The 9,412-nt window shown below is 39.4% G+C and overlaps 1 protein-coding gene across 1 annotated transcript in view; it reads left to right on the top strand.

Annotated features, from left to right (window-relative positions):
* The window catches only part of qtrtd1 (queuine tRNA-ribosyltransferase domain containing 1), a 19,673-nt gene that overhangs the window by 7,786 nt on the left and 2,475 nt on the right, over positions 1 to 9,412 (top strand). The window lies entirely within an intron of this gene.

Here is a 9,412-nt window from a genome sequence, read left to right as displayed (position 1 = left end):
AACAGATCTCTCCTGCATCTTGTTGCATCCACCTTCCTTATTAATCCTGATCTGTTTCTCTTTCCCTGCTGAAGAAATAATGATGCTGCCACCACAATGTTCTACTGAGGTGGTGTGATCAGGGAAACGGATACGCTGTTAACCTTCTACCACAAACTCCTTTTGTTCCCAAGCTTTCTGCTTGTTATTCTTCCATAAAGGAGATATAAATATATATTTGAGCATAAGATGGTTGGTGGTTTATTTATAAAGCCCTTTAAAACAACCACAGCTGCCACAAAGTGCTGTACATATCAGGTAAAGTTAAAATTGTATAAAACAAACATGGAAGTTTAACGGAATAAAACAAATAAAATAAAACAATTAATTAAAATACATAAAAAACAGCCGTGTTAAAATCCAAAGAATAAAAACAGATTTAAGACGAGTTTTAAAAATATATGGTGAGGAGGATTGTCTAATAAAGAGGGGGAGCTCGTTCCACAATTTAGCTGACCTGAGGCACAGAGTGGGAGCATAGGGGTGGAGAAACTCAGAGAGGTCAGGAGGGGCCAAGACATGTAAAGATGTAGGGAAAAAAAATAAATAGAAATCTTAAAATTAACTCTAAAATGCATGGGCAGCCAATGGAGGGAGGCCAGGACGGGAGTTATGTGCTCCCTCCTACATACTCCGGTTAAAAGCCGTGTGGCTGCATTTTGCACCAACTGGAGACGTGCGAGGGAGGACTGGCTCAGCCCAATATAAAGTGCGTTATAGTAGTCCAGCCGAGATGTAAAAAAAAAAAAAAAAGGCATGGATTACGGTTTTAAAGTGCTGCTGTGCAGAAAAGGTTTGACCTTGGCCAGCTCCGATCCAATTCAAAATCTCTGTCCATCTTAAACCCAAATTTGAGACGACAGGCTTTGAAAAAAAAAGAGTGAAAACACAAAAGTCAATGGGGGAGAGGGGGATTCACAAAAGTCACTGGGCCCAAACACCATGACTCCAGATATAAAAAGAGCCAACCAGGCTTTAATGCATCGGTCTCAAACTCGCGGCCCGCGGGCCACGAGTCTGTGGCCCCCCGCCTTGTTATTTAAGTTTAATGTTAGTGCGGCCCGCGAGTTTGATATGAACGGCAGTGTACAGAGTTTTGTGCGGAGCTGAACAAACCGGCCAATCACAGTGGTGTATGGCTCTTGAGGGTGGGACATCGGCTTGATGCAAGCAGAGAAATGTGGCCAGTATGGCCCCACACTCACTCGTTGACACAAGGGGGAGCAAGCAACTCAAAGACCCAAACCGTGAAGCACTTAAGTTCAAGTGTTTTATTTATACAAAAAGCCACCGCAAAAGTGGCATGATAAAACAGTCCTTTTCTTTTTCCTGATAAAACCTAAAATTCAAGAGTTTTACTTAAAAATCACAGGCTGGAAGTTGGACTCCGCTTGTCATGCTTCTTCTGGTGCGGGCGATCTGTCTGCAGCGCGCCCTCTGACTGATCCACAGCTGACTCTGCAGCCTCCAGCACTGTTCCACTCTCTGGTGTGCCACAGCCCTTTCCAGGCCGATCCAGCTAAAAGGGAAGCAGGGAGAACGCCAGCATCCACGCGCCAAAACCCCGTCGGAAAATATGTTCCCGTTTATGCTTTAAGCGAGGGGAAGCGCTACTTACAGGCGCGGGCAGTGGTTCCTCCTGTGCTCTAATACTCCTTACTGGGCCATCTGTGCACCCTCCGGTGATGTGCCTGGCGCATGGATCCCGCCTGCCTCTCCCCCGGCAGCGCGTCCGTCTCTGTCACCTGCAGATTCAGTTCCTGCTCCTCCATTCATTCAGACTCCTTATATGTGGGCTTTAATCAGCCCAGGGCTGCTCACACCTGAGCGCAGCAATTACACAGCGCAATTAATGCACTCCGCCTCCCCAGACAACCACTTCAGTCCAGTGCGCATGGATTGTCACAAGGTAAAAACAAACCAAAACACCCCAACATACAGGAAAAATTCAAAAGTCTAAAATAAAGGAAAACAATCATATAAACAAACATCAAAACATGCAGAGCTCAAGAAGAAAATACAGAGAAAAACAAATCATATTTTCCACTCCAAACATGCAAAGCATAAAACTAACATTTAAATGAAAAAAAAACATAAATCATATTTTCCCCTGTTCAACAGAAACATTTCTCAGTGAGTGAAAGTTACAGCAGCGTTGCTATGGAGCGTTTTTGTCCGTTCCTGGCTGGCTGCCTCCTTTCTATTGGACACACGCGGACATTCGTCCCAGCTCGCTGCGTTCACAACAGTTCCAAAAAAAGGTTTTTAATTGCTGCTGTCAGGAATCGGGATATAATTCATCTACGCGGGGTCTAATGATCCGCTCGCGATATTCAGTTCTCTGTGGATTAATGCTGCACTTTTATCAATGGGATCCTCATCAAAAGGACATGCCATGTTATATGATAATAATAATAATAATATTGAAAAGTGATGAAAAATATTTTTTTAAATCAAAGACGGCGGAATTCTACGGCAAAACTGGCCCGCTGATCGAGTGAAAGAGGGAGTGATTTCCCGTCTGTGCCCGTGGAAGAGGGCAGAGACAAAGACTCGAGGTTTCATTCATCAAACCTGGTCCCGACCAAAAGCTCTTTTCCACCTTGAACTTCAATAAGTCCAAGTACAGGTCCAGACTGATTGATGATCATCTTCAAGCCATATTGAGGGTCTCAACTGCTTCCTCCCTCAAGCCAAATGTGGCTCAGCTATGTGAGAGGAAGCGCTGCCAGGTCTCTAGCAGCAAGATGTAGGCAAGAGAGGCCATGTTCAGAAGAACAGTTCATGTTCTTCAATGTTCCACTTATGTTCAGGACAATCCGTGTTCAGAAGAAGCTTAAAGAACTGTTAATACAGAGATTTGAATCCTAATTATTATAATAATTATTATTTTATTTACTTATTACTGATTGATTGATTTTCTTTTTAATTTCTTTATTTTCTCCTTATTTGTTTATTTTTTTCATCTTATTTTGTGTTAAAAAATAAAAATAAGAGAAGATTAGTATTTTTTAAAGGTTTTCTTGTGGAAACCTGATGCGGCCCAGCCTCACCCCGACTCTGCCTCCCGTGGCCCCCAAGTAAATTGAGTTTGAGACCCCTGCTTTAATGTCCTTAAAGCATGCCAGTAGCAGTGCAAGGGAGAAGGCATTTTTCTTTTTAATAGGCACATATATCTGACTATCATCAGCATAAAAATGATTAGAGATGCCGTGTCTTTTTAGAATCGACCGAACAGGCAGGAAGTACAACGAGAAGAGAAGGGATCCTATCACTAAACCCTGTAGAACCCCATAAGAAAGAGGAGCAGAGCTAGATTTGTAGTTCCCAAAGCTGACGCTCACACTTCTATTGGAAAGATAAGACTTAAACCAGTCCAGTGCACTACCACGAATGCCAACAAGCTGGTTTCCCCGAGAGATTAGAGTGTTGTGGTCCACAGTACCAAAGGCTGCTGTCAATTCTAACAGAACAACAATAACATGGTCACCAGAGTCATTTGCCAAGAGGATGTCGTTAAAAACTCTTAACAAAGCTGATTCATTGCTAAGCCTACATTTACAAGCAGACTGAAACGTCTCCAGGACAACATGTTCATCTAAAAACGACTTAAGCTGAGTGTAAACAACTTTCTAAGAGTTTACAAATAAAAGGCAGCTTAGAGATGGCCAGCACACTGCCATCAATGCTATGTTTTTTAAGTGGGGGCTGGTGGTTTAGAGTTTTATTTGTAAAATTAATAAAAATTTAAGGGGGGGGGCACTTCTGTCACATGATGAAACACAAAAGAGGTATGAATGCATGGCACTAAATCATTTCTATTTCATTTCCAGATACATGGGTCATCTTGTTTCATCCCCTGCAGCCCAGATTTCCCATAAACCTGCAGTCTTGTACTCATTAAGCAGCATGGTGTGGCTGTCGCTCAGTTTAAGATGTGTTTAAACGTGTTTTTTTTGCTATATGCTAATGACTTTTCAGGTAAAAAAAAAAAAAAAAAACACCTTGCCCCAAGCACCAAGGTGACATTTTTTTAATGAACCTAGGATGGGAAAAAGTAACCCCACCTCAATAAGTTTCAAAATGCTGACATTTAACTCTAGCAGCTTGCACTAATATTTCCCTGGAGCAAAGTGAAAAAAGTGCAAATTTTGACGTTTTCACATAAGGTCTTTCCTCAGATTATATTGACCTCATAATAGAATTTGGAGGTTTTTCCTGCACAAAATAATCATTTTGTTTTTTACATTTAAAGATGTAGTGGAGGATTTTGTTTTTCCAAGTGGATCATCAAAATAAGTGGTCCTCCTAATTGTCAATCATTCTGATGATATCTTTACGTAAGGCTGTCCTTCGTGCTTGTCCCCAATTAGCTGTCTTTTTCTGTGCATGTCTACTTTCAGGTGTATATGTGTAATGAGCTACGATTTTACAGTCATTGAAGCTCACCTTTCTCACCGCGGTTCTTTGTTGTAAATTACTTTTCACTTACTGGTGGTGAGTCTTACAGCGGAAACATTTCAAATCTTCTTTTGGAAAGTATATAATTTAACTTTAGTGATCTCAAATTGGAGAAATTTAACTCTGCTTAGCCGTGCTTAGCAGTGGGCTGCCATTTTGCAGCCTCGGGGGAGCAGTGTGGGGTTAAGGGTCTTGCTCAGGGACCCAGAGTCGAGGCTGTGGGGATTGAACTGGATATTTGCAACCATCAGAGCACAAGCGCACTGCTCTAACCACTAGGCCAACACTCCCCTTAAGTAAGCTTGTATGAGCAATGCAAGCAGCAACTTTTAAACAGAGCGTGCATTTGGAGAAACGGGCTCATGCACGCTCATACGCATTTAATAGGCGTTCCATCTTGGGAGTGTGTACAGGATTGTGCATGTGCTTTTTTTTTTTTTAAGTAGAGAGGGCAAGTCTTTTCAAAAATTCGCGAAAATCTTCCGCTATACTTTTAATTAGTAAACAATATGAAAAAATTCAGAACTGAGATAAGATTGCAGTAAGAAATTTTACTAATTTACAAGGAAATATGGTTGATGATGGCACGGTGATCGGCTTTGATGCTTTTATTGAGGCAAGATGGGTTGTTTTGATACAGCTGAACTTGTGATTGAATAAGAAAGTTTAAACCTTGCAGGTGTGTTAATTACCTTAGGAGGATCCTCTCATGTTTAATATAATCATAGGGAGTGAATGCTTTTGGTTTTTACACGATTATAATAAGAATTCTTTTCACGTCGTGAGCAGGGATTTGCACCACATTCAATTAGATCTGAGTGGTTTAGCTTAAAGACCCTGCAGAGTGTTGTCAGTAAACAAACAGCCCCTCATTTAGTCTCAATCTGGTGAATAGCTCGGCCAAGTCCGACAGCAATAACGGCCAGTTTCCTCCTGATGAATGGGAAATAAGTGGATTTAGGGATCCTGTCGGACATAATGTCTGCTGGTATTATGCATGCATGGCTGTGTATGTGGAGATCGGCCTCAGATTGGGTGACTCACTGGATAAAGGCGAATGAGCCAGTGAAATAAAATCAATAGGATATATTCTGCACAGCTTCAACAGGGTAACAATTAGTGACTTTGTCACCTGGATTGTTTTGCTGAGGACTTAAGAAAGTGGAACAGATGGAGGCTTGATGTGAAGGACTGTTTTAGAGGGGCCTGTTGGTCAACTTTGTGGTTAATTAAAAAGTCACTTTAAACTCCCCTGACAGAGTTTGGCATGTGAGAGCAAATAGTGTCAAAAAGGGTGTAATGGATTCTGTACAGGGTGCATAATGGGGTTCAGCTGAGGTGAGAGCTGTGATGGTGTCAAACTGTAATTCCCTGCTCTCATCCAATTACTATACCCCCTGGGAACGGTAATACCACCTTCACCCCAACATCAGGAACCTCCTGACATGTCCAATATTTTACTCTTTTACCCCATGCTCCCTTCTCATCCTCCGTCAGATTTCCATTAACTTATTTTCAGAACTTCCTCTTCTCATTTTAGTGCTCCTTCTTTTCCCTTTGCCTAATCAACATGTACAGGATGAAAAAAAGACCCCATTTGAATTCAGTTTTGCTTCACAAAGAAACAATTCTTGTGACAAATTAGGGATGTTGAAATGTTAAAGAAGTGCATTATTTCTTTTCTTTTTTTTTTTTTTTTTTTGAAGATATTTGATGCAGTAGATTTGACATAATCTATACCGAAAATATTTGGTACAGCCATCTGTCTTTGGTAATTACAGACAAATATAGGGTTGTGTATTTGTTGCATAATGTTTTAGTGCAGAAGTAATGTTTGGTAGCACAATTTTAAGAACCAACAGGAAAAGAAAACCCATCTTTCACCAAACTTATTTGAAAATGTTAAGGTTTTCCTTGAGGTGATTGTTGAGAAAAAAAGGTGGACTGAATCAAAACTTTCTGTTCATTTTGCTTTTTCAAGAGTTGGTTTGCTTACTCACCTCAAACTACGTCAGGCTGAATGTAAAAATCAATGATCACTAATGATAGTACGGAAAAAATCAGAGCATCCAAATCCAACTGGTTGCAGAGTCCAGTCAGTCCAAAACGCTGCTGATGGAAAATAATGACAACATGCCAAGGTTATTATCGTTAACTAAAACTAAGGGAATGAAGAAAACCTAATTTAAAAAAATTTTTGTTAACTGCAATATAAATAAAAAGTAGGACTTGCAAAAAACGAATAGTACTGAAACTGTAATAGTAGTTTACAAAAATAATTAAAACTAACTAATTCTTAAGAGAGAATGTGCTAAGTTTTCAGTCTGTCTTTATCATAATAAATCAATATGGGGTCTATTTTCCCGTTGCTGTTTTTTTTCCTCTTTTCGCCATATTGCATTATGTCAGCAGATGGCAGTTCAGCAGTCAGGTCATTTGTGTTGCTGCTGTGGTCTGTCCGTATCTACAAATTTATTTATTTTATTTACTTGTTTAATTTTTAGTCTAGCCCCGCTAAGTAAGTCACGTTACATAAAAGACTGAAACTATAACGGAAACTAATAAAATCTAAACTGATTCGAAGCATTTTCAAAAAAGAAAAACTCAACTAGCTAACCAATACTAGTAATGAATTAAAACTACAATAGAATTGAAAATCAATAAATAAAAGTCTCAGAACTATTTAAACCTTGCAGCCCAGCAGATACTATCGTTATTGGTCCCTTTTACCAGGGGTGAGCTCCAAACATCTTTGTTTTCATGGTGCATTTAAGGACACCTCATACACTGCAAAGTCCACATATCAAAACAGTTTCAGGGTTATCTAAATTTTATATATACATATACATTCTAACTGGATAATAACTCATTTTTAAGTGGTCTTTGTATTGTCAGTCTGTGAGCTTACCCATTTATTATGAAACACCAGTACGTACCGAACTGTACTTAATGGTTGCTGCACAACCCTCACTGACTGTTCTTAGTCTAAATATTCTGAAAACAGTCAGAGCTGAAGCTCACTAATTAGTTTTCATCTTAATTGTCCAAATTCATGGAAACCATCTGTGTCTTTAACAGAGTTCCTGTGATTCAGATATTGACATGTTGTTTACTAGGAATGGGACTATGAAGCTGCACAGTGAAAAAAAATAAAAATAATGATAATTGAGCTCCTGCTCTTTCTGCTTGTGCAAGTGTAATGGCCTTCAGAGGCTTTTGTTTTAGATACAGAGTGCCTTTTTATTATTGTCATGAAAGTCTAGCATTCACAAGAAATCATGTTTAAAAACAAACAAACAAAAAAAAAAAACGTGTGACTTTTCCATTACTTTTAATTATGATCATGTAACCAAATGAAAGCAGGATTTTTTTTGCTGGAAAGGAGTGCATAGATGTGTGGTAACACACTGCCAAGTTGTTTTTACCCATCAGTGTCTAAATATCCATCATTCTAAAGCAGGAATGAATAGTCAGAGGAGGAAAACATTCTCCTTTAATAGGAATCTATTATCATACTTCATCTACTTTTATTTGTTTGTAAAGAAACAGATAAAATGTATTGTTTTGCTCTTATTGTTAATGTTTTTGTCCAGAATACAGACATTTAAACCAAATAGTATTTCCTTCACTTCTTTGGTTCCTTTTATAAAAGAATAGAGCAGAGATAACCGTCCTTGCACCTGCCTTTAAATGACTAGCTCTGTTTAAATGCTTCATTGATCTAATTAGTTAAAATTAGCTGACTACGCTGACAGGTGTTTCATTTAACGCAGAATCAGTGTGTAAATTTCTGCCATGCAAACAGTTTCTGTTTGGGGACCTTCCAGATGGTTTTGTGTTACAAACCAGCTGGCATATTGGTTTAGCTGTCTGCTGGACATCTGCAAGTTCTGTCTCTGCAAATGAACTTGTCTTCTCTCCTGCTCTGCAAACATTTCTCTCAAGTACACAAACAACTGGAAAACTGAGTTTTTAAGTGCTGCAACTTAGGACAGGAACTTTGTATTTATATATGATGTGGCTTAGGAGGCAAGGGTTTGTCCTGCAACCAGAGGGTTGTTGGTTCAAACCCGTAAGACACTTCATTCCCTAATGATGGTGGTCAAAGGGTCCAGCGGGACTTGTTTGCAGCAGCCTGTCGGTGTGCCCTAGGGCAGCTGTGGCTACAGCTGAGCTTTACCCTGAAGGCCACAAGCCAACACATGGTCTCAAATAAGCTATGTTTCTAAGTTTTTATTTCACCAGCTACAGCTCAGCTTACCACCATCAGTGTGTGAATGAATGACTGAATGTAATGTAAATCACTGTGGAGTTCCCCATCCTCAGGCTCCCTCATGTGAAGTGGAGCTCTGTACCTACTATTATTAATAGTAAATTTGTTTTATGTTTTTTTTATTTTTTTCCAAAATGTTTGATGGGTATTTGATTACACTCCAATATCATGGTAATTTCAAGAGTTCTGCAGCCCTCTAAAAGTTTTTTTTTTTTTTTTTTTATCAAGATTTTTGATTTTTCAAACACTTAAATATGTTCTTTGGCATACTTTATCTGACGGAAAGAGGTTGCCTAATAATCATGCACGCCTTGAGGTAGGGTGTTGGTTTCCTTAGGCCCCACCCTCCATGTTTACACCAATACAGCTGATTTGTTTATATACAACAAACTTTCACGTTCATTGAGCTTGAAGTTGGAAGAAAAATGCATAAAAATGATTTCATGGTCTAAAATTTGACTTGCCTAATAATTATGCACACAGTGTTCATGGTTTCATTTTAGCCAGGGCCTTTGCAAGTAAATATGTACCCTATTCCATCCCTTTCTATTTCCATGTCATACTTTTACACTTAAAGGGATAGTTCGGTATTTTTGACATGAATCTGTATGGCATCCCCATCACCAGTGTCATGCAATC

Source organism: Cyprinodon variegatus, unplaced genomic scaffold (assembly GCF_000732505.1).
Source record: "Cyprinodon variegatus isolate N-32 unplaced genomic scaffold, C_variegatus-1.0 Scaffold736, whole genome shotgun sequence".
Taxonomy (NCBI): domain Eukaryota; kingdom Metazoa; phylum Chordata; class Actinopteri; order Cyprinodontiformes; family Cyprinodontidae; genus Cyprinodon; species Cyprinodon variegatus.
Note: the sequence above shows the minus strand (reverse complement) of the source record. Positions and strands in the feature narration are given on the sequence as shown.